At 43.3% G+C, this 23720-nt stretch overlaps 1 protein-coding gene across 9 annotated transcripts in view; it reads left to right on the top strand.

The window, feature by feature from the left end:
- Window positions 1–1988: 1988 nt before the first annotated feature.
- The window catches only part of PLCB4 (phospholipase C beta 4), a 417242-nt gene continuing 395510 nt past the window's right edge, over window positions 1989–23720 (top strand). The window contains exons 1-3 of one of the 9 annotated variants that reach the window (XM_041733164.1): window positions 2557–3617; window positions 3698–3810; window positions 8356–8511. The gene's annotated coding sequence lies outside the window, so the exon portion shown is untranslated. Of the gene's footprint in view, window positions 2244–2295; window positions 2537–2556; window positions 3817–8355; window positions 8512–23720 lie in introns of those variants that run through there. The other 8 variants (XM_041733165.1, XM_041733166.1, XM_041733162.1 and 5 more) reach the window with 8 other exon arrangements.

A 23720-nucleotide genomic window follows, 5' to 3' on the forward strand; every position in this document is an offset into this window, starting at 1 on the left:
CCCAAACAGCTGACTCACAGAATTGTGAGCTAATAAATGGTTGTTTTAAGCTACTACAGCTACTACATTTTGGTGTGACTTTATACAGAGGAGGCTGATACAGTATGTTTAGGTGTACATATAGTAAATTAAATTCCACTGTGGAAATGGTGAAGACACACAGATGACAGCTACTAGCTCATCTGTCTATGGGTGATACGTGGGGAATATAGGAACACAAACACAGGATGTTCTGGAGTAGTGGGTTTGAAACTAGCTACACTACGTATTGGTTGTGTGACCTGCGGCAAATTGCTTTGCCTTACGGAACCTTAGTTTACATAAATAAAAATAGAGAGCTGGCCTAAAATACTGCCCTAACCTTTTCCTACTCAGTCTGCTCTGAAAACTAGCAACACCAGGATGACCTGGGAGCTAGTCAGAAAGGCACAGCCTCAAGGTCCCACCCCAGAACTGCCGAATCAAAGAAAGAATTTGAATTTTGAATTCTTTAAAAAGATCTCCTGAGACTTGTGTACACATTGCAGTTTCAGAGCTGCTGGAGTACCCCCCTGGCATCACTCAACATGGCCACATCTTCAGGACCCCTCAACAGTGAAGAGCCACCCAGCTTTTCCCTGGATCTTGCCTTCCTTTCCAGTGTGGCTGGGAAACTTGGTTTAGGCTATTTGTCTTGGCTTCCACACAGGCAGACAGGCTCAGCTAACTTGGGAGCTTGTTTAAGGGCTCAGCTAAAATTGCAGCTTAGCAATGCAGCTGGGGAGTGTTGTCAGTGGGCGCTAGGCCCCCTCCCACTTGACCGTGCCCAGCTGGTAAACTTTGGATCACACCCCCCACCCCCTTTTAGCCCAGCCTGGAAAAGGCCAGGACGTGCCAGAGGAACGGGCCTTTGGCATCCACAACTGCTTCTGCCCATCAAGGCCCGCACATCCCCCGTCCTTTCCCCACACTGCACGCGCGGCCGGGCTCCCCGTCTCCTCCCGGCCAGCCCGACCGGCTTAGGCGGCTGAGCATGCCCAGTTGAGCTGCGAGCGTGGCCCCGGTCCCCAATGCGCAGGTGCCACGTCTCCGGGTTTTGGTGGCCGCCGGCCGGGAGGAGGAGGCGGAGTGGCCTGGGGGAGGAGGGAGCCCTCCCGGGAGCTCTGGAGCGGCGCGTCGAGGGTCCACACAAAGAGCGATGCTGGTGTCCGCGCCGTTAGCCTCCGAGTGCGAGGGCGCCGGGTTCGCCGGGGCCGCCGTGGGGCCGCCGTGGGGCCGCCGTGGGGCGGGGGCCGCCGGGAGCGGGAGCGGGAGCCGGGAGCCGGGAGCCGGGAGCCGGGAGCCGGCTGGGGCAGCGTTCCGGGGACCGAAGTCTGGGGGGTTTGCGTCTCTGGGGTTGCACTTGGGGGAGGACTTTTTGGAACCACTTGATCTCTCGGTGGCTCAGTTTAAGCCTCGAGAGAGAGAGAGAAGGTGGCAGTAGTACTTGCTTCGGAAGATTGTTTTAAGGATCACACGACTAAGAAGCGTGGAGAATAGTGCCCGAAGCCCTGTGAGCGCTTTACGTGTTTATAAAGCAAAATGTAATCAAATCCCCCCCCGCCCCGCGGGGTCCCAGCTCTCGCCAGCCCCGAGCCCCTTCGTCTCCCCCCACCTCTCCTCTCCCGCGCCCGGCCCCGGCCCCGGCCCCGGCCCCGGCCCCGGCCGACCGGGAGCCACTCCCCTGCCCCGGGTCTGCGCCCCGCGCCGCCCCGCGCGCGCCCGGACCCCGGCACCGGCACCGGCACCGGCACGGGCCGCGGCGGGCGGCCGGGGAGACCCCCGAGGAGCGCGGCCCGGCGGCTGCCCCGGACGCCCCCCACCGCCTCCCCGCGCCGCCCGCGCCCCCGGGCCCCGCCCCCGCCGCCGGGCTGCGCCCCCGGCCCGCCCGCGCCCCCTCCCCGCCCGCCGCCCGCGGCAGCCGGCGGCCGGCCCTGCCCTGCCCACCCCCAGCCCAGCCCGGGCGCGCCGCACTGGGCATGCTCCGTAGCCTGGGCAGGTTGGGGCTGCGAGGCGACAGCTCGGGCTCCGGAGCCGGGCGGCGAGCGCGGAGGGAGACTCGGGGCTGGGGCGGAGGCAGCGGCCGGCCTCGAAGGGGCCGCGGGACCCGGGCCGGGCACACGCCGAGCCCCGCGGGCGGGCGGGCGGGCGGGGGGCCGAGCGGGCCGGCGCTGCCCCGCGGGTTCGGCGAGCTGCGCCCGCGGAGACCCCCGCCCTCGGCCGAGGTGAGGCTCCGCGCGGGGAGGCGGGCGGCGGGCGGCGGGCGGCGGGCGGCGGGCGGCGGGCGGGGGCCGGCGGGGGCGGGGCCGGGCGCCGCGAGGGGCTCGGCGGCCGGTCGGGGTGGGGGGAGGGGGAGGGGGCGGGCGCGGGCGCGGGCGCGGGGAGCAGGGAGGGAGCCGAGCCGCACCGCAAACAAGCTCTGGCTCACACCCGCGCGCACAGCCGCGCGCGCACACACGGGGTCTCCAGGCGGCGGCCGCGGCCGCATCCCCGGCAGCAGCGCCCGGCAAAGTGACAGGTAGGAGAAGGCATTTCGGGTCCCGCCCGAGGATGCTGCCGCCCGCCCGCCCGGCCCGGCCCGGCCCGCGGGGTTGGTTTGCTCCCGGCGGTGCGTCCCGGACGCGCGCGCACCCGGATGCCTGCCGGGGAGCGGGGCAGGTGCGGGCTGCGAGGCGCGGCGCGCGGGATTCGGGGGTCCACGCGCCCCCGCCCCGGGGTCGTCGCCCACTGGCTTTCCTCAGACCCTGGCCAGGCGTCCCTGCTGCTGGCTAGAAATAGCTCGGCTCGACGTGTATATGATTATTTTGGTTGGAAATAGTTGGCGCCGTGCACAGCGTGTAAATGTGTGTGCATGTGCATCTTCTTACTCTTCTGGGGAGGTCGTGGCAATGATCGAGCGCTTCCACTTAAAACAGCACTGACAGGCCAGCACGCGGTGGGCGCAGTGCTCGGGCCTCCTAAAAGCGGACACACGATGGGGATTAAAGGTGGTCTTGTTTTCAGAATTTTAAAGTTGCCTTTTCCTTAACTAATTAGACCCTGTTTATATAGTACAGTACTTCTGGCTGTGGATTTTGTAGGCAGTGCTGCACAGAAGTGTGGAAATCACGGAAGTCACCAATCTTCGGTTGTTTCTAAGTGCCCCTTTATCTAGAATCCTAAAACTCTCATCAACTAGCACTTTTCTAGAGAAAATACAAACGCCCATTATATTTTCAAACTTACGCATGTATTTGAGACATAACCACCTACTCTTTTTTGACTCTTGTGAGTCTATTGTTTATAAACCCAGGTGTTTAAAATTTAATTTCGGTCAAGCCATTAATGTAATTTAATGTAATTTAATTTCGGTCAAACCACTTTTTTTTTTTTTTAACCGTAAATGTGACACAGGGTGAATTATAAATTAACTTACGAGCGTGTGAGGATAGCTGTTTGATGATTCTGTTAGGTTAGCAAAAAATGTCATTCAAACATAGGCAGCTCAATAATATATAAAGTTGAATTGAGTTTCCTCTTTAAAGGAAAAATCAGAGTCACAAAGTAAACATGACCAGGAAAAGCAACTGGTGACTTCACCTGGGCCATCTATGAGGAGGGTAAGAAAGTGTCTAAGGAACTGTGTTCTCAGGAAAAACTGTGTGTGTTTGTGTGTGTGTGAAATATTTTATCCTTTTAGTTTTTTTCAGGACTCTTGGTTTCAGAAATATGTGGTTGAACTGAGAACCTGATGTGTACTCTTCAGACTTCAGTGCCCTAAGTAATAGAGCAGAAGCGCAGAAATCAAGCTGGGTAGGGGTGTGTAGTTTAATCTGCCATTATCTGTGTTATGTAATCTAGAATGCTGTTTTTCATAGGACACTCTTGCATAGTTCTCCGCTGGTGTTTTAATATATTATGTCATTGTCGTTTTGAACTGTAGAAGTTTAATAAATGATTGCCATCTTGGGAGAACACCTGTTTTCATAGAAATTCACTTCGTAAGTGGAAGAGCATTTTTTTATTGGCATTTTTATTCCATGAGACTTTTGCTGCCAGAGCCAGTAACCCTTTGCATGTGACATATTAATAGCATGGTTAAAGGTACCCTCTAGTAGGTTACCAATTACACATCCCTCCAAATGTTATTACCCAACCATCTGAACTTCGTTTTGATTTAGCGTTGATGATATCACCACCCAGATTTGAATTAATGGCTTTTGAAATGCTATTTTACAAGTAACTGTCAAAACAGAATTTCTAAGACTCCATTTGATCACTGGATACACATTTCTATCTGTCGGAATAGTGCTACCTTTATTTTACAAATGCACACCCACACAGAAGAGCTTTGTTCTCAAATACTGTCTTCTGAGTTTTATATTTGTGCGCCTGAAAATGTGAATGATATTAAACTACTTCTGTGCTCCAGAATCTTGAGGGTAGCGTATTTTTGTCTATGAGGTAGCGAACTATGGAAGTTTAAAAAGTGGTAAGGATTACCAAAAAGCTTTTGCAGAAATGGACTTTAAAAATGTCTATCACTTTGAGTGATTTCATCTCCAGCAGAGACCTAGCAAGTGCCTTTCGCCCTATTTTATCTTTCCCAAGAATATAGCCAACTGTCTTTGCCCTAATGTACACTGATTTTGACATCAGGGGCCAGTTATGTTTATTAAGAATTGATATGTGTTTGCCTAGCAATCCCTAACCCACCCTGGAAGTTAAAATTGAGGTAAAATTGACTTCCAGTGCTGCTGTGTTATTCTCCTTGAACCGATCAAATTGGCGTGGTAATTTGTGAACGGATGTGCTAGAAGTGAGGTCAGCTTCTGGATTTTGTGTTGCATTTCCATCCTCAAAATTTCAGATGTAACCAGCACTCTCAAATATCACAATTAACAAGTAACTTTTGTGGATTATCTTTAAAAATATGCTGTTAATTAGCTGCTGAGTTTATTGATTTTTAAAATTTTAAAAACTTACATTGAGAAAAATTTGACCTCTTTGTGTCACAGCACTTAATATAGTCATAGGAAAGAAAGATGATGTATTTATCCTATTCTCCACAAATGCCCTAGTGAACTCAAATATTTTCGGGGAAGTAAAAATATTCTTTGAAATTTAAATTTACATAGCAGATTGTGGCTAGATTATCATCATTTGTAAAGACCACTTGTAAGGATGAAACAGCGTGTTTATTAGCACTCATGACCCAGGTTTTTATTAAACTGGCTATCACAGTAAGTCTTGTAAAACCAAGAACTTCTGCGTTTTATATGCAGAATGAGGTCAAGGACTAATGGAAACGCTTAATGATCACACTTGGTATTTCATGTCCAGACTGAAGTTTCTAAAATAGGTGCTTTTCACCTCGTAATGTGAACTTGTAGGCCATATAAATGTCTGCCAAAAAGATTCATCCACCTATCGAGAAATAGATACAGCTTTTCATTGCTTATGGTGGGCAGCAGCGACTTCCTGTAGTTTTGTTGGTGGTGTTCAGACGTTCACTGTGTTTTCAAGGACACTGCGTAGTTCTCAGTACTGTCCATTCTGTATTTTTCGACTCCCCTGCAATCGTCGGGAAATCTAATAACCTTGCATAGGTCTTTCCTCCATTCCTTAGTATTTGTTTTTCTGTGTTATAGTTTCTCTTTTGATAAAGCCTTCTTCCCCCTTAAAGTAGAAATACTTCTTCAAGGTGTAGTATTGTTTATCTCGCTATACCTTAATATGACATGAAGGTCTAGCACATTCAGAGGCTGTGATTCTTTACCTAACCAGATATAAAAATGGGTGGTTTCCTTCACCCCAGTGGAAATATAGTTGAGTGATAATGCATCACTGAGTAGATGAGTGAGAAGTCTCTATTGCCCTCATCAGAATTCAGCCTGCTTAAAAAAAAAAAAAATCACCACTAGTCACTTTTATCCTCAAGGCCAATTTCTCTCAATTGCAGCAACTTTGCAAATCCCACTTTGTAAAAGTTTGGCTGGAAGCTCATTCCTTTGGGTGCTTTTCATAGGCTCAAGGTGTAACCCAAGTTCATAGACGAGGTGAAGGCACTAAAGCCCTACCTTCCAGATCTCTGCTGGAAGATCCAACTGTGCAAGAGGATGAATGGTCAGCAGTTTCTGTTTTTCTCTGCATGAACTCCATCTACTTTTTCTTTCCTTTTCTTTGAGGAATCAAAATAGTTGAAAGGGACAGAAATCAGAAGAAAGTTCTTCTCCAAACCCCTCCCTAGCCTACTACCTATAAAACCTTCCTTGAGAAGGTCACATACAACTTGACTGCTATCCTCTTGACTGGGAGTCTCCTTCATAGCTCTTCTCCTGTGATCCTTTGGCTTGCCAAGGGTTGGGAAATTCTACCTGTAGCTACCATGCTACCCTCAGGCCAGGCAAATCATTGCTTTAAGATACATTGCCCTTAAGGCATTCTTTTCCTCCGGAGCAGTTAAAAGGGTGTTTTTGGCTCCCAGACAGGACTGAAGTAGCTGTTTTTTTAGAACAAAAGGAAGAAAGTAACTTGAAGTCATTAATTATAAGCAACTCATCCAGAGAGCAGAGACTACGGACTGTTAGATTTATACTTGACATCTCATGCTCTCCTCCAGACCAAGAGTTCTTCATCTCAGGTCCACCCTGAAATGGTCTGAGGATGGAATTTGGTGGGTCCATGAATATAGCAGGTAAATGAATCATGTCTTTATTTGCATTTACTTCCAAATGACAATTAGGCCAAGTATTGTCACTCTGGATCTTAGCATTTAATGGGTTGAAAAAGAAGCATGTGCATTATTAGGGTGTGCCCAGTTTTTTAAAAAAATATTTTGATAAATATATTACAATTTAATTGGTTTCATTTGCACTTAATTTTATGCATTTAAAAATATTATGCTCATAAGGGTCTATATGATTCACCAGACTTGGCACGGGTGAGGTCTTGACCCACTGAAGGTAAAGAACAGCTGCTCTAGAAACACTTTGTCTTCGAGGCAGCTAGGGGCTAAGTGGGGGGTGGCACTGTGGGTTTGCTTTCGGCCTTATAAAGTTGCTAAGACCCTCAGGTGATGGAGTCAGGCAGACCTGAATTCAAATCTCAATTATGTCACGTATTAACTGTATGATCCTGCGTATCTACTCATTTGCCATCTGTAAAACAAGGAGAATAACTCCATAGGGCAAGAGTGCACAGCCCTGTACTGTGCCGGATGCTGGATATTGTGTTACTGTTGCTGTTGATACAACTGCTATTCGTCCTTCTCCTGATAGTGCTAGTATTATTGCTCACCCTCTCCTTCTCTGTAGAGGCAGATGCCATTGACTTACCCCCATAGGCAGAATCAGTTCCTGTAAAACTTGTAACAAGGGGTGCCTGGGTGGCTTAGTTGGTTAAATATCTGCCTTTGGCTCAGGTCATGATCTTAGAGTCCTGAGATCAAGCCCCACACCAGGCTCCCTGATCAGCAGGGACTCTGCCTCTCCCTGTTCCTCACCACCACCCACCCCCGCCGCCCACAGCTCATGTGTACAATGTCTCCCTCTCTCTGAAATAAAATCTTAAAAAACACCCCAGAATTTATAACAAGGAATATTTGCTCTGCCCTCCTGCAAGTATAGAAAGTTCTGGTCACCTTTTTGTGCTGCTGTGAAGTTCCAGATCTTCCTCTGGACTTGCCTAACCCTGTGACTGCAGTTGGACAGGAGGACCTAACATTAACTCAGCCTTATCTGCCTCAGATTCTGTGACTGCGGGGCTGCAGACTCAGTGAGCCAGATGCTTTCCCCAGGGCATCTGTGTCTCCCGCCAGGCTTTTAAAAAAGACCACAGTAAGCCATTTAGGCCTGGAAGGAGAGAGGCATCCACTAGAATCATTTGGAGATCTCTGATGTTTAGGAGGCTTGGTGGCTCCTGTTTTCCCATGGGGGCTTCAGTGGCTGCACTTCACATAGTAATAGCAATAGCAGTAACAGAACAACAGACATTTGTCAAGCAATGGAAGTGTGCCATGTCATTGAATCCTTTCTCTGGTGGTTACTAATAGTCTATTTTACATTTGGGGAAACTGGGGCTTAGAAAGGTGAAGTTAAATTTAGAGGAGGGATGCAAACCCAGGTAGATGGACGCCAGAATGCCAACTTCTAACCACTACTCTGTGTCACCTGCCAGTGAGGTACATACTCCTGAAAGATTTGTCGCAATAAGTTTCGTGACCGTTATTTTAAGTGACTGGGCTGACGTAGAACAGAGAAAGTTCTGGCAATCCTGCTGTGAAAGTGTAATTGAAATAGGAAGTTGAGCATCAAGCCACGTGTCCTCATCTAATCTTACATGCTTTTGTCTCCGCAGGTGCATGGGCCACAAATCAGAGAGGGAGATTACTAAATGCTACTCTGGGGTAGCCTAAAAAGGAATTCTAGTGTTCTGCAGGGCCAGCTCTTACCTGGTGAGGTGCCTCATGGTTTCCCTCAGGGTGTGGCACATTCTGACTTTTCTGAGGGCCAGGTAAGCAAAGTGCGCTGCCCAGGTGTTAGATCTTCGGGAATTTGGGGGTTGGGGACGTGGTTATAGGGACCCATCATTTCTGCCAGGCAGGTATCGGGCACAGAGTCGCCAGTGCATCTACCATTTTAAGAGAAGCATAAAAATCCAGATTTATTTTTTATTTTATTTTTTAAAGGTTTCATTTTTTTATTAGAGTGAAAGAGAGCACGAGTTGGGGGGGTGGGGTAGAGGGAGATGGAGAAGCAGTCTCTCCACTGAGCAAGGAAGCCTGATACAGGGCTTGATCCCAGGATCTGAGATCATGACTTGAGCCGAAGGCAGAGGCCGAACCGACTGAGTCACCCAGGGGCCCCTTCAGATTTATTTTTAAGTGTGAGACCTCATTTGAAAATGCTTTAGAAATAAATTAAAATTAAACACGTCAGCCTACAGGGTGGCCAAACAAAACCTGTGGAATGAATTCAGCCCATCAGCTCCCATTTTGAGTCTTTTGTCAATTGTGCTCGGAAACACTGTGTACTAGAAATTGTGTACTAGACTGTGTACTAGAAATTGCCAGAACTGTAGTTTCATCTTGATGTAAGCATGGCATCTTTTTTGTTCAGGCATTTTTTTTCCCCGTTAAATTTCTTACAAAGGCTGCTGTGGTCATTTATTTCCAGTGGACACAGATTTGAGATTCTGAATTTCTGCCTGTTTTTCTTCTGGCTCGTTTTTCTAAGATGTTAGCAAACATACAAAGTTGAGGGGGCAAGATGTTTTCTCTCGTATTTCATGGTGCTCTTTTAAATAAGAACATCTCAATATGGAGAAATGGATGACTTTGTGGGGACATGCGGGTTCTTTTGTGTATATTACTGTCTTGGACTCTAACCAGTCCCAAAATATTCTCCCTGCTATTTGGTAGTTGCCATATTTATCCTGTACATGCAGAATGTAGATCTGTTTCTGTAGGTTAGTGTTTCAAGGTGCAATCTACTTAACAGCCCTCATTTTCCTTTTGGTTCTTAAGTGAGTGATCACAAGCAATCAAATGAGACTGAAGTCCCTTCGAGGTGGGTTTCTCTCATATCTGCTAATGCACTGTCATTGGACAAATCAAACCGCCTCTAGAATTTCTTTTATTTATTTGTTTGTTTGTTTATTTATTTATCTTTTTTTTAAAAAAAGATTTTATTTATTTATTTGAGAGAGAATGAGCAGGAGAGAACATGAGCAGGGGAGAGGGGCAGAGGGAGAAGACTCCCCACTGAGCGTGGAACCCCAAGAATTCGGGGCTCCATTCCTGGACCCTGGGATCATGACCTGTGCCGATGGCAGATGCTTAACTGACTGAACCACCCAGGCACCCTCCCCTCTAGAATTTCTGTTAATTTTTTGTTTTCATTTGCTTTTAAAATGATGTATGTGATATGTTAATATGTTCCAATCCAAATGATAATGCAGAAATACAGAAAACCAAAATGTAAAATACTCTTACCCACCTGTGCCCATCCCCAAATATCATAATTGGAAATAGCTTAGAGTGCCTCTCTCCCATTTTTGTGCATTTATATGTGAATTACATATCATGTAATGTCTTTTTCTTAATATATAAACAATATTATTTTGCATACATTTTCCTGCGATTTGCTTTTGTTTACTTAGGGTATGTCTTTGAGCTGTTTCTATGTCCAGTGTGCTGGTAATCTCTTTCTTTCTAACATTATAGAAACTTTGGTCCTATGAGTACTGTAGTTTATTTAACCATTCACCTGTTTTCATGGTTACACAATGAAGGATTTGAGATCTTTTTACATAGGTCTTTGTATACATGTGGGAGATTGTCTTGTAGCTAAATTCCTAGAAATAGAAATAATTGGTCAAAAGGGTATGCACATTTTCCATTTTGAGAGAGCACTGCCAAATTGACTTTAAGAAAGGCCTCCAAGGAATTTCTATCTCGTGGAACCTTAAATTATGAACATATTCTATAATTGAAGCATGCCCCACATTGTTACACTGTTTCATTAATTCAGTTGGATTTCAGTTACATACAGTGCACCAGGAAATGATTGAGAAATAGTCTATGTCCTTAAATTTCTTGAAGATACAATACTTCATCAAAAGGAATTTCTCAATTAAGAGATGAGTTTAAAAACTCTTTAGTAAAAAGATACCTTGCAGACTCAGAATGGAAAATCTGTATTCTGATCAGTTTGGATAGCTCTGGAATTTTAGATTTCTCACAGCAGGAACATGTCATAAACACCCTTGGATGTATGGTCAAAGAAGTGAGGGACTGCACAGCTAACTGAGGTTGATTTTGACCTGGGAAAATCAAGTTAATTTCATTGCTAAAAATTCTGTCCAGGTGTATTTATAGCTGTCAACTTTTAAGTACTTACTTAAGAATCTCATTTACTTTCTACTTAGAGAATTATAAGGTTCATAGATAATGTTATTTTGTTGAGTTTATTATTTATTAGATGCCAGAAGGTAATTTTCATAATATTTAGGAATGATATATAGACAGAGGGCTATATACATTAGGAATTCCTCTTTATTTTCATTTTGAGAGATATTGGGAAAAATACAGAAATCTAGGTCACCGATTCTTAACTTTTTCCAGAAGTCACAACCTACGTAAATGTAGTTGTTACCTATAATATGAAGTGAATTGTTAATACTTTTTAGAGTTTTGTGCCATCCCTTGAAATATTAGGGATCACCTTAAAGTATCACTGTATCAGGTTTAATAATCTTGATGTGGATAAAGGGCAGGCAAATAAATGTTTCTGTTTTCAAAGATGAATCTGGTTCTTTCATGTTTCTCCAGATACCCAGTTTTAAGAAGAATTCTGGTTAGGTTTGGCAGTGACATTCAGATTCTGATTGTATGCCTTCTGCATGTTTATTTTTACAGCACGCTGAATTGTAGAAATATGGTAAGATTCAGTTATATTTCTTTGGCATCAAAACCTTGCTATTCAAGAAAGTGTGTACTAGGTTTTTGCTTGTGGAAATTTTACAACGATTTACAGTATACAGACAATTTCCTTTGATAGTATCTGCAAGAGCCACAGCGGAGGGCCTCACCCTTTAACCCCATGTCATTCAGGGCCTGCCAAGCAACAGATGGCATGTGTAAACTGAGTCCTCTTAGGAAGGTTTAATAAAGGGACCCTTTGGAAGGTTTGGGAAGGTGTAGGTAACACAACCAGGTGGGTGCTGCAAGACCTAGCAGTAATAAGGAGCTGTTCTTGCTCTGAGTGGAGGAGCAGGAAGGGCTGCTGGCCAGAGCTGTGTCCTTTTGTAAGGGAGGCACAGTCCATCTGTAATGTGCCTGCAGGGAGACAGTAGAGGAATAAATATGCCTCCCTCACTCTTCCCTTGCCTCCCAAACTTCTGGCCAGTGTCTTCCATTAGCTGAATCCAGACAGAATCCAAAGGGCATAGGAGGGGATGGGAAGCTGGAGAGGTTGGCAGATGGGTCTGGGGAGGCAAATGGCAGACTCTACCCACCTGCCATCCAGAGAGGTGTCAGAGGTCAAGCCAGGGTGGAAAGTCTGGTTTGGGGGACAAAGGAGAAAACAGTTACAGTAATTAAATTTAAGTTGAAGGCAGGAATGTTCTACAAAACCACATGGCTGGTATCAGTAAGATTTGTGGGCTTTAGGGAAACTTATTTTTTTAATTGTTGGTAAATTTTGTGTTTCTTGGGATATACATAGAACAGGAAACTTGATGTGTTTATCTGAAGATTTAAGAGTATAAGCTCTAGACAGCTGAGACAGAGGGATTCGTAAAGTCTGTCAATATGGAGCTGGATATCTAAGATATAATTCCTTTGCTTTTAATATTTTATGAAAATATTTTATTTAAAATGTCAGGTACCCAAGGGAAGAGACTAGGAGGAAATTAAGGTGATTAGCAGTGATTTTCCTTCAAAGGAGTCAATTTTACGGAATCATTAGCATTCCTGAATGGAAATGAACAAGCTTTATTTTCCCATTTGTTCAACATGGCAGTAAGACTCTGAGATTTTGGGCTCGTTTATTTTCTCATTTTTGTGGCCCTGTTGTTTGAAAAGATGAAAAGACTGCTCTGTTCGGCTTGTGTACTTGTTCTGAATGAACAAGCAGTGAAACTTGATTAGAATCATAAAATCATACTGCTGAAAGGAATATCAGTGTTCATTTCTTCTTACCTCTAAATATTACAGTGTAAGAAACTAAGATATTAGTAATTGCTGCTGCACAAATTCCTTGAGTTGGTGAATCTGGGGAAGTTGCATCACTTTGTCCACTGGAAGGAATTGCACTAAACTAGTTCATTTTTGCTGTTACCTTACAGGCTCCTGATGTCCCTGTTTGCAAGGGCCTGCTTGTCCATCCTATAGGATTTTCATATATTAGAGGCAGAGCTTCCTAAACATCTGGTCCACCACCCAGCCCATAAAGTGGTATTCTCTGGGGGTCTCTACATTGCCCTTGACTCATCTCACTCTGTTTGCTTTCTGTACAAGATAACTCATCCACTTCTATCATATTTACAGTCTATTTACTGATAACTCCAATATCCCTGACCTCTTGTCTGAGATCCACTTATATCCTGTTGTCTGCTGGATAGCCTACAGTTCAAGTCCTGTGGATTCTTTCAAATCAATGTATCCAAATGAGAAGTCCTCAGCTTTACTCCAAATCAGTGCCCCACCCTGGGTTCTAAATCTTCATTAAACACAACACTGATCTGTTTAGCCCAGGAATGTCTTGCATTTCTGTCTATTCCTCTCTATTCCTGTAGCCACTGCCTAAGATTTGTTCTCAATACTCTGGGCCTTGATTGTTCCTGTGATGTTTCAGTCAACTTCCCTGTTCTCTCATACATCCCTCATTCACTTGTTCTGCTGGCTATTCATCCCCCCCCACCCCACTGGCTATTTAATGAGTATCAGGTACTCATAACAGCGAGTGAGTTGCAGCTCTTGCCCTCAGTGGTTTACAGTTTACTGGAAGAGATAGATGAATGGCTACTTTATCTTTTTAAATATTTTATTTATTTGAGAGAAAGCGAGAGTGAAAGAGATCACAGAGGGAAGAGGGAGAAGCGCACTCACCACTGAGCAGGGACCCCAATGTGGGGCTCGATCTCAGGACCCTGATTTGATGACCTGAGCCCAAGGTAGAGGCTTAACTGACTGAGTCACCCAGGTGCCCCTACACAGCTACTCTATAAACTAACTTTTTAGGGCACCTGGTGATTCTTGGTTTCAGCTCTGGTCATGATCTTAGGGTCATGGGCTTGAGCTTCAAATCTGGCTCAGTGCTCAAGTCTGCTTGTGATTCTCTCTCCCTCTGCCCCTCCCCCTGCTAGCCCCCACACTTTCTTTATCTAAATAAATAAAATCTTTAAAAAAACTTACGTTCTGCCGCTTTATTCCATTCTCCTTACTCAGCTAAAGTAATTTGCACAAAATAAATCTTTTTATAGTGTTACCTCTAAAATGCTTCAACAGCTCCCTATTGCTTTCAGGACTTAATTCTGTTTCCTTAATTTGCCAGATACAAGCCATTCCATGGCCGGACCTCAACAGTGAAGTTTTAATGCTTTTATTTACATCACCTATTCTAAGCTATATTAAAGTTCCAAGAACATAAGGTCCGTGGCTACTGTGCCTTTGCTGACTTTGCACCCAACCTCCTTCTGCAACTGGCTGAATCCTGCAGGCCTTTACATATCTCCCACAGCTGTCATCTTCCCTGCAAAACCTGCGTAGGTTTCAGCCCCAGGTTGGATGCTCCACCTAGGTCCTCCTGTTGCATGGTTTGCAAATTTGAGCCACAGCATGACTTCCTTAGGGAAGGGAAGACTCTGATGCACATGAGAAGACTAAATCAATGTCTCTTAAATGATTGAACAACTAAATGCCATGATCGCAGAGTCTGCAGATTGGGCAAATTAGGGAAGCAATCTGATGACTAAGCAGAAGAAGTGCCATGTTAAATAAATGAAACCATCTGCAGACTTACTATGGAGGGAAAAAGTATTCCGTGATTATTTACTCTGGCCTCTGAGAAGTAGCACAGTGATCAGTTTGGAAAGATGATCAGTAATTTGAAAACTCTGTGTTCATTAATTCTGTTAACAGAAGTTCTGATACTAATTAATAGTATAACAGAAGCAAAGGAGACATTTTCCTGAAGGTGGTTTATCATTTATTCCTGCTTTCCTGCTGGGCACGCTCTCACATTTTTTTTTTTTTTTACGAGTTAGATTTTAATCAAGTTATGCTTATTTTTCTTACAGTGTGTTAGAGCTCCGAATCAGAGCAGCTTTTTCGTTTCTTTTTTTCTTTTTGTTTCAAACTTGGCTAGAAATTCACAGGAAAAAAAGCATTTATTTTCATCAGATTGTTTTTATTAAGTGGGACTCTTGGTAATCTAAAATGCTTTGTATTTATTTTTTTGTAGCATTTTACTTTCAGAATGGCTTGTGAATATATCTCTTTGTGAGAGAGAGGGAGAGAGAGAGGAGAGCTATTAATTAATTGAAGGAAAATATTCTGCTGAATATTGTTTTTAAGAGAGCATCTTTTGGAGTTCCCAAGTCAGGAGGGAGCATTTTATTCATGATGTTGGTTTGAATCACATGAAAATAGCGGCTCTGATGGTCTTAACCATGCTACCCTCCGCACCAAGCTTGGGGTGTCAGTTGTGTCTTCTTTATAATTGGCATCTTTTTGATTTAGCAAATTTCCTTTAGCTTTGTGTTGAAAAAGTGCTGGCTAAGTGTGCTAATTATTAGATATATCCTCGTTCAAATTTGAATGGGGACAGTGTTTAGAAGGATTGCTGTATAGTTATTGCAGCTGCCGAGAGGAGATTTCATAATAGCACTTTGCAAATACAGAGAGGGAATATACCCTTTTATTTAGCCTTTTTGGACCTGTGGGGCCCTCTGAAAACCTTAAGGATGGCCTCATTCTGTCTATTTTTTATTCCCTTTGAAAGAATTTCAAAGTAACTAGTTAAAAGTTGCTCTCCCATCTGCCATAAGTAACATACAGAGATTTCTTGGTAGCTACTGGAGGGAAAGGAGGGAATTTGAAAGCTCAGATGATCTGGGTATTAATACCACTCCTGAAAGTGACTGAGCTTGAAGCAAGCTCTCCTATACCCTTCTGTCACATGGTCATTTTCATTTTCTCACCTTGAACCGATAGATGTGGCGGGCCACTGGGATTTGCATTAAGATTGATAACCGGGAAGAATCCACTCCTCAATTAAGAGCAACAAATGCCGCTTAAAAACCTTCTGCAAAGGTTGCACTTTTTACCGAACCTGGTTCTCTCTTGGCTTTGTTGGAGAGGTCGAAGGCACACACTACCTGAAAGATATACCTCACTGCTCAATAGGGACTGTGATTTCAAGAAAAATTCCTGGAAGCGGCCGTTTGATTGCAGGGGGGCTATGATGCAAGGAACAGAGTGCTAGTGAATCAGTGCTTCCTACCCTCAAGTAAGGTGCACGACCCTCAGAAAGTAGCATGCCCCCTCCCCTGCCCCTTCCACACACACAGGGACTGTAGGCTCTCAGGCCCTGCCATGGACCAGGATAGGTCAGAAGGCACCGTGTAAAGAAATGGAGTCAGTTCTTTGATAGTTATGACTCATTACAGGGTGGCTTTGTGATACTCAGAATGTTGTGATATCCCAGGACACTTTTAAGGCCAGGCCGCAAATCCAACGTCCTTTAGGCTTAGACAGTGTGCCTGGGCCTGACAAATGAATGCAACCCTATTTAATTCTCTCAGTGATTCTGCAGGTTAGGTGTAATTACCACCTTTGAGAACTGAGTGATTAAAGTATTTACTCAAGGTCATGTGGTTGATCAGTGGTACAGACAGGCTTCCAGCTAAAGGTGACCTGCATCCATACGGCTACATCTCTGGTCAGCAAGCTGTGTTCTCCTCCCCTCCTGTCTGATGGAACTGATTCTCGTTCAGGGTAGCCATGGGTCCATTTAAACATACTCCCCTCTTTGGCCTCCTCTGCAGCCAGAACTGCTTACCCAGTTCTGGCCAGCAGGGTATGGGCATACATCTTTGGATAGGCTTTTCCTTCCTGATTTCTTCCTTTCCTTCCTGGAATCTGGACATGATGCTTAGACTTGCAGATGCCATCTTGTGGTTGTGACAGTGAGAGCACACACCAAGGGTGGCAGAACGGGGAGTAGAAGGCACCTAGTTTCTTGGTGACTTATTTGAATGGCTTTACCAGTCCTAATCAACTTACCTATGAGTTTCTTGTTAACTGAGAAGAATATGGATTAAGTCGCTTTGATGGGTGTTATAGACTGAATTGTGTCCCTCCAGAATTCATATATTAAAGCCCTAACACCCACTAACAGCACGTGACTATATTTGGAGATAAGGCCTTTAAAGAGAGAAGTTTAAAATGAGGCTACTCGGTTGGCACTTAGTCCAGTCTGACCAGGGTCCATATAGGAAGAGGCTAACAGGATGTAAGAGAGAAACCAGGGATGTGTGTGTACAGAAGAAAGGCCATGTGAGGACACAATGAGAGGTGGATATTTTCATGCCAAGGAGACTTTACAGAAAACAGCCCCATCAGCACCTTGATCTTGACTCTTAGCCTCCAGAACTAGGAGAAAAAACATGTGTCTAAACCACCCTGCCTGGGTATTTTGTATGGCAACCCTAGCCAACTAGTATGGTGGGGTTTCTTTTACGTGCAGCTGAAAGCAGTCCGAGTGACCAAGGAACCAAAACAAATATGAGTTTAACAAAATAAGTTTAATGATTGATTAGTTCTACTGTTTCCTTTTTTATGAATGCTGTCCCTATAGCACTTTGTGACACTATGCTTTGTTACTTGAACTTCCACTGTCCTGTCCCCCCCCCACAGATGCTCATGCATGCATACACACACGTGCACAAGCGTGCATACGTACATACGCACACATGTATATGGGCACACACACCCTGAGCTTCCTTAGGCGAGATTGCCAGTTTCGGTTTCCTCCTTCATAGCACAATATTTGCACTTTATAGTTGTTTGTAGAATAAATTATAGAAAAGAAGGCATGGCTTGCCCTTGAACAAGAAGGGGGCAGTTGGAGGTACCAACTGCCTGAGCAGTGGAGAATTTGCATATAATTTTGGCTTCTGGGAACCTTTACTAATAGCCTATTTTGTTGACCAGGAGCCTTACTGTAACACTGATAGTTGATTGACATATTTTGTATATGAATTATATACTGTATGCTTACAATAAAGAAAGCTAGAGAAAAGAACATGTTATTAAGGAAATCATAAGTAAGAGAAAATACATTTATAGTCCTATATCATATCTATTGAAAAAAATCCACGGATCAGTGGACCTGCGCAGTTCAAACCCCTGTTGTTCAAGGGTCAACTGTACTTGGAAATATTTAGGAAAACAGAATGGTTAGATTAGAATGATGACTCAAAAAATGTATGCTCTTTTATCATTGCAAAATAATAATTTTGGTATTTGAATGTGTATTTCCTAATTTCACAGGGTGATTTTGTATTAGGTTGGTTTAGTTTACGGGGGCTTTGTTATCCTTGGACTTTCATGTCTACTTGTTCATAAGCAGGGATTTAGATAAATCATATATTGCCTCTAGTCTGTTCCTCTCTTTTCTTTTCTTTTTTTGTTTTTAAAGATTTATTTATTTATTCATTCAGAGAGAGCAAGAGAAAGGCAGAGACACAGGCAGAGGGAGAAGCAGGCTCCGTGCAGGAAGCCCGACATGGGACTCGATCCCAGGTCTCCAGGATCACACCCTGGGCTGCAGGCGGTGCTAAACCGCTGCGCCACCAGGGCTACCCTGTTCCTCTCTTTTCTGTATGGATTTAACATTCTTCTTTAAGGAGTCTTAGAGTTGAAACATTTCATGTTAAATGAGCTTAAATCATTTCCCATAATTAGGAACTTGAATCACTGCCTAATTTACAATTTGATAAGTACTGTGTACTTACTGAATTCACTGCTATCAATCTAAGTCCTGGGGTAAGTTTTTTTAAACAAAATGAAAATGGTCCTTTGGTCCTTCTTTCTTTGATTTTAATTTCTAACTGACCTTTTAAGCAGTCAAGGAAATATTTTATTTTTTTTCAAGGAAATATTTTGATTTCTTTTTAGGTAGTTGTTGCTTTGCTTTTCTAATATTCTTTTGTGTGAAGAATAAATTATGTGGACTTTGATGAAGTGCAATAAAATGTTTTGCTTGATTTGGTGCTTTTTAGACAGTATAGTGCTGTTTTCTTAGTTAAGTCACACAGAAATTTGACAGCTGAGATATGTGTTTTCTTTAGAATATTCTACTTAGAAGCTGATATAGGTACAATTGAATAGGGTCAACGTAATAACATGTCTTGACTCCTTTTGGTAGGTGCATGAAATTTCAATGACTACACGAACTCATCTGAATGTATTGGAACACATGAATTTTGAGTCCTTTGGCTCTTTCAAGCAATCATAACTCATTTGCAATTTTAAATTATATTTGTGCAGTAGCTAACACATAGTAGGCTCTTAAATATGTTCTAAAATGAATTTGTAAGATGGAGACACTGACCATATGCTGTTATAATACTTCTCTTCCTTATTTCATGGTTTTGTGTGTCCTATTTTGGATTTGTATGCACTCTGCTGTTTCTAAAATTGGTAGCTAAGCAATGCATTTTTTAACATTAATTATCAAGTTTTGTCTTACTCTTAAATTTCTTGTGGTTATATGAGGCAGCACAGTGAGCATCTATCTACCTTGCAGACACCCACCTTTCTGGGTTGAAAATATATTGACCTTGACTATAACCTTGACATTTTGGAACATTGACTAGACTCTGAAAACATAAAACCCAGTGTGGTCGTAAATACCTGTTCCTATAATGTCCTCAGTTACACAATAGAAAGAATCCAGAAAAATTGTCAGGGTACTTGAGCATTTTATATAGGAATTGGCTTGTACAGCACAGACTTACCCACAAGAAAGAGTTGATTTTCTGAAGAATCCTTCACCAAGCTGAAGGTTGAGGTTATGATCTTGGGGCTGTGATTCTTTGGTTATTATAATCATAACATCTAGAGGAATGTCTCTTTATTCCTTTTTATTTTTTTAAAGATTTTGTTTATTTATTCATGAGAGACACAGAAAGAGAGAAAGAGAGAGAGAGAGAGAGGCAGAGACACAGGCAGAGGGAGAAGCAGGCTCCATGCAGGGAGCCTGATGTAGGACTCGATCCTGGGTCTCCAGGATCAGGCCCTGGGCTGAAGGCAGCGCTAAACCACTGAGCTACCCCGGGCTGCCTGTATCTTCCTATGAACAAAATGATATGTTTAAACTTTTTTTTCGGAGGAATGTTACAAAATGTGTCTGTTGGATGACTCATTTTATAGTATAAGAGGTGACTTGAATTAAATTATCATTGAAATTTTTACCCTGTCTGCTTTACTCACTTAGACCATATGACTTTTTTTTTTTTTTTTAGACCGTATGACTTTATGAAGAGTCAGGCAAAGCCAACATGAAAGAAGAAAAAGTGATTATCTGAAATTCATTGTATTTTTGTTTATTTCTTAAAGATTTTATTTATTTATTCATGAGAGACACAGAGAGAGGCAGAGACACAGGCAGAGGGAGAGTCAGGCTCTCTGGGGAGAGACCCATGTGGGACTTAATCCCGGGACTCGATCCTGGGACTCTAGGATCACACCCCGAGCTGAAGGCACTCAACTGCTGAGCCACCCAGGTGTCCCTGAAATTCAATTTACCTAGATTGGAAAGGATATATTTTACAACTGAGTATTCCACCTAGAAATTACCTTTCCAAAGTTATTCTCTACAAAGTGTAATATCAATGTATAAAAAGTAAACCAACGTTTTTCAAGTGCTTAGTGAAGGTCAGGCAGTCTACCAGGTACTTCCATTTGAGCATAACTCCTCTGGGAGACAGTTTAACAACATGGTGTGTGTGTGTGTGTGTGTGTGTGTGTGTGTGTGTGTGTATTGTGGAGCTCTAACTTTGTCACTGACTAGCTGAGTATACTGGAGGCAAGTTACTGACCTCTTCTTCATTTTCTTTTTTACATCAATCCTGTGAAATAGGCAGTAATATCCCCATTCTGTAGATAAGGAAACTGAGATCCATTTAAATAAATGTGTTCAGGGCTACAGTACTAGCAAGTTGCAGTGCTTGAGTCTGGAGCCAAACCCTGCTCATGATCCAGCTTCCTTTCCCATTCCATGTGGTCCACTTTCCAAGACTGTCTTTGTGTAGCCACTGAGTTGATGGTTTCATCCAAGTAGGCTGGTTGTTTTCATGTTGAAGGAGTTCAGATTAGAGGTACTGGTTATAGGAAGAAGGTTCAGAAAAGGGAATTGGGAAAAGGGGCTTGTGGCTGGCCATTCCCCTAGCTGACTTAGTGTCCTTGAGCAAGTCACCTGTCTCACTTTCCTTATCTCATAAGTGAAGGACTTAACACTTATAGAACTTTCACATTTACTGTTAATCATTGGGAAGTGTCTTTGTCTCTAGTGAGACCTCTTGTGTTAAAATCTGTTTGTCTTAATATAGCCAGTTCAGCTGTCATTTGCTTACTGTTTGAATGCATGGTGTAACTTTTTCCTTTCTCCTGACTTATTTGTGTGTTTCTATTTAAAGTGTTTCTCTTTGTTCGGCAAATCTAGTTGATTCTTACTTTATTATCATTATCATTGTTTTTATCTATTCTGACAGTCTGCCATTTGACTGGAGTGTTTAGTCCATTACATTAGAAGAAGCTGTCGATATGTTTATATTTAGGAGATAAAGTTTGAAGAGGTATATTACATTTGCATTTTGATTTTTTGTATCTTCTCCGTTTTCTAATTTAAGTTTATGAGAAAAAAAGTCTTGTACAGGTTGGATACTTATTAGTGTAACTGGTTTGTTGAGTGGGTCACACTTAGACACAAACAGAAAGTAGTTTTATTCTTTTCCCACCTTGATGTTGGATGATATTTTTGGCAGCTTCCATAGTTGTTGAGTCATTGTAAAGTATCAGAACAATCTCATTTTTGAATGTTAGAAAAATGTGTTATAATATGAATCAAAACTTCCATTTTCCCATTCAGTGCATAGCTTTTCCCCTTTTCCATCCTCAGATGTGACTGGTTGCTTAGTGATCATCAGTGAGGAAGAAAAGGTCATTTCTGGTTTAATTCTCCTCTTGCTCTTCCTCCTACCCAGGGTCTCAGGCTCCTCCAGAGTTGTCAGGGGGCAGAAGGGGAGTTAAGACTGTTATACTTACAGGTGCCTGGTTGGCTCAGTTGGTTAAGTGTCAGGCTCTTTTTTAAAAAAGATTTTATTTATTTATTTATTTATTTATTTATTTATTTATTTATTTGAGAGGGAGAGAGAGAGAGAGAGAGAGAGAGAGAGAAAGCACAAGCAGGGGGAGTGGATAAAGGAGAAGCAGGCTTCCTGTTGAGCAGGCAGTTCTATACAGGGCTCAATCCCAGGACCCTGGGATCATGATCTGCTCCAAAGGCAGATGCTTAACCAACTGAGCCACCCAGATGCCCTAAGTGTCTGATTCTTGATTTCAGCTCAGGTCGTGATCTCAGGGTCTTGAGACTGGCCTCAGCGTCGAGCTCCTTTTTATGCAGGGAGTTTGCTTGAGATTCTCTCTCTCCCGGTACCCCTACCCCCATTCGTTCTTTCTCTTTCTCTAAAAATAAATAAATTAATCTTAAAAAAAAAGACTGTTAGCTGGTGCCATTTGTTTTCATGGCCAGCTCATCCTCAAACACATCCTGATGGTTTTTTTCTTTGTTTGTTTTGGAGACCCCATGCAGGTTCATTGGCACCATGCCATTACTGGACGTGGGCAGTGCAACTCCTGGGTAATCACTTATGATCTTGGGCTCCTGTCTTCCCATGGTTTACCACTGGAGCATCCCTGAGCCCTTGTCCAGGAAGCCTACTTGGGTGGAGATCTTTTAGGATCACTCAAACCTCACTACCCTCTGATTTCCATTTGGCGTACAGGAAAACTCACATGTTGGCGCCATCAAACCCTGAAGTATAGCCCATTTTCTCTTTTACTGAGACTCTGTTGCCTTGCTTTGCTATTGAAGGCAGCATCAGCCAAGCTCTTTGCTCTAACCTCACACATGCCCCACAGAACAGGCTGCAAGTTTCTGCCCAGAGGAAGCATTCAGCCAGGGGGTAGGATATCAGCCTCCCTGCCTTCAGGTAGCCACAGTGTGGAGGGGTTGTTGTAGGCAGTTGGTGTGAACTGAGCGAGAGGGAAGGAAAGGGAATCACCCTTTATTCCTGAGAATTCCCTCTGAAGAAGTGTCTTCTACAGGTTCCTCTCATGTATAGACTCCTGGAGTTGACCTCAGGACTGGTTCAGCCATGCGTTAGCAGGTTGTCCTGTGGTCATGTGGAGGGAACTCATCACCTACTGTCTTTAGCGTTGAGACCCTAGCTAAAATTTGAAACAGTAAGAGACTTCCTCTTACACTTCTGTTTAAAAGAATTTAGAAGTTACTGGCTCTGTAGCAAAATGCACAGATATGTGTTATACTTTCAGCTACATTTATAACTTGTGAACTACCGCACTTTATAATCTTCTCCCTTCAATGTAATGAGAAATACTTAGTGTAAAATAAATGCGTAATATATTTACTCACGATGATTATAGGATATTGGTCTTTGGGAAAAGTAAGGATGACCAATATGGTAAGAGGAATGAGGTAACACTCTGCTAATTTGGTTAAACAATTGGTCACATAAGTGGAAAAAATATAATTTGAAACTAATGTTACCTTTTAGTTTTGGTGATGGCTTCCTGTGCTGCCCAAAACTTTTTATTTTGGTGGAGTCCCAACAATTTACTTTTATTCTCCTGGCCTGAGGGGACATAGCCATAAACATATTGCTAAGGGTGCTATTTAACAGATTACTGCCTACATTTGCTTTCAGGAGTTTTATGGTTTCAGGTCTCATATTTAAGTGTGTTAATCCATTTTGAGTTTATTTTTGTATATGGTATCAGAAAGTAGTCTGATTTCATTCTTTTGCATGTAGCTGTCCAGTTTTCCCAACACCATTTATTGAAAAGACTATCTTTCCCCTATTCTGTATTTTTGCTTCCTTTGTCATAGATTAATTAACCATATACATATAAG

Source organism: Vulpes lagopus, chromosome 18 (genome assembly GCF_018345385.1).
Source record: "Vulpes lagopus strain Blue_001 chromosome 18, ASM1834538v1, whole genome shotgun sequence".
Lineage (NCBI taxonomy): Eukaryota > Metazoa > Chordata > Mammalia > Carnivora > Canidae > Vulpes > Vulpes lagopus.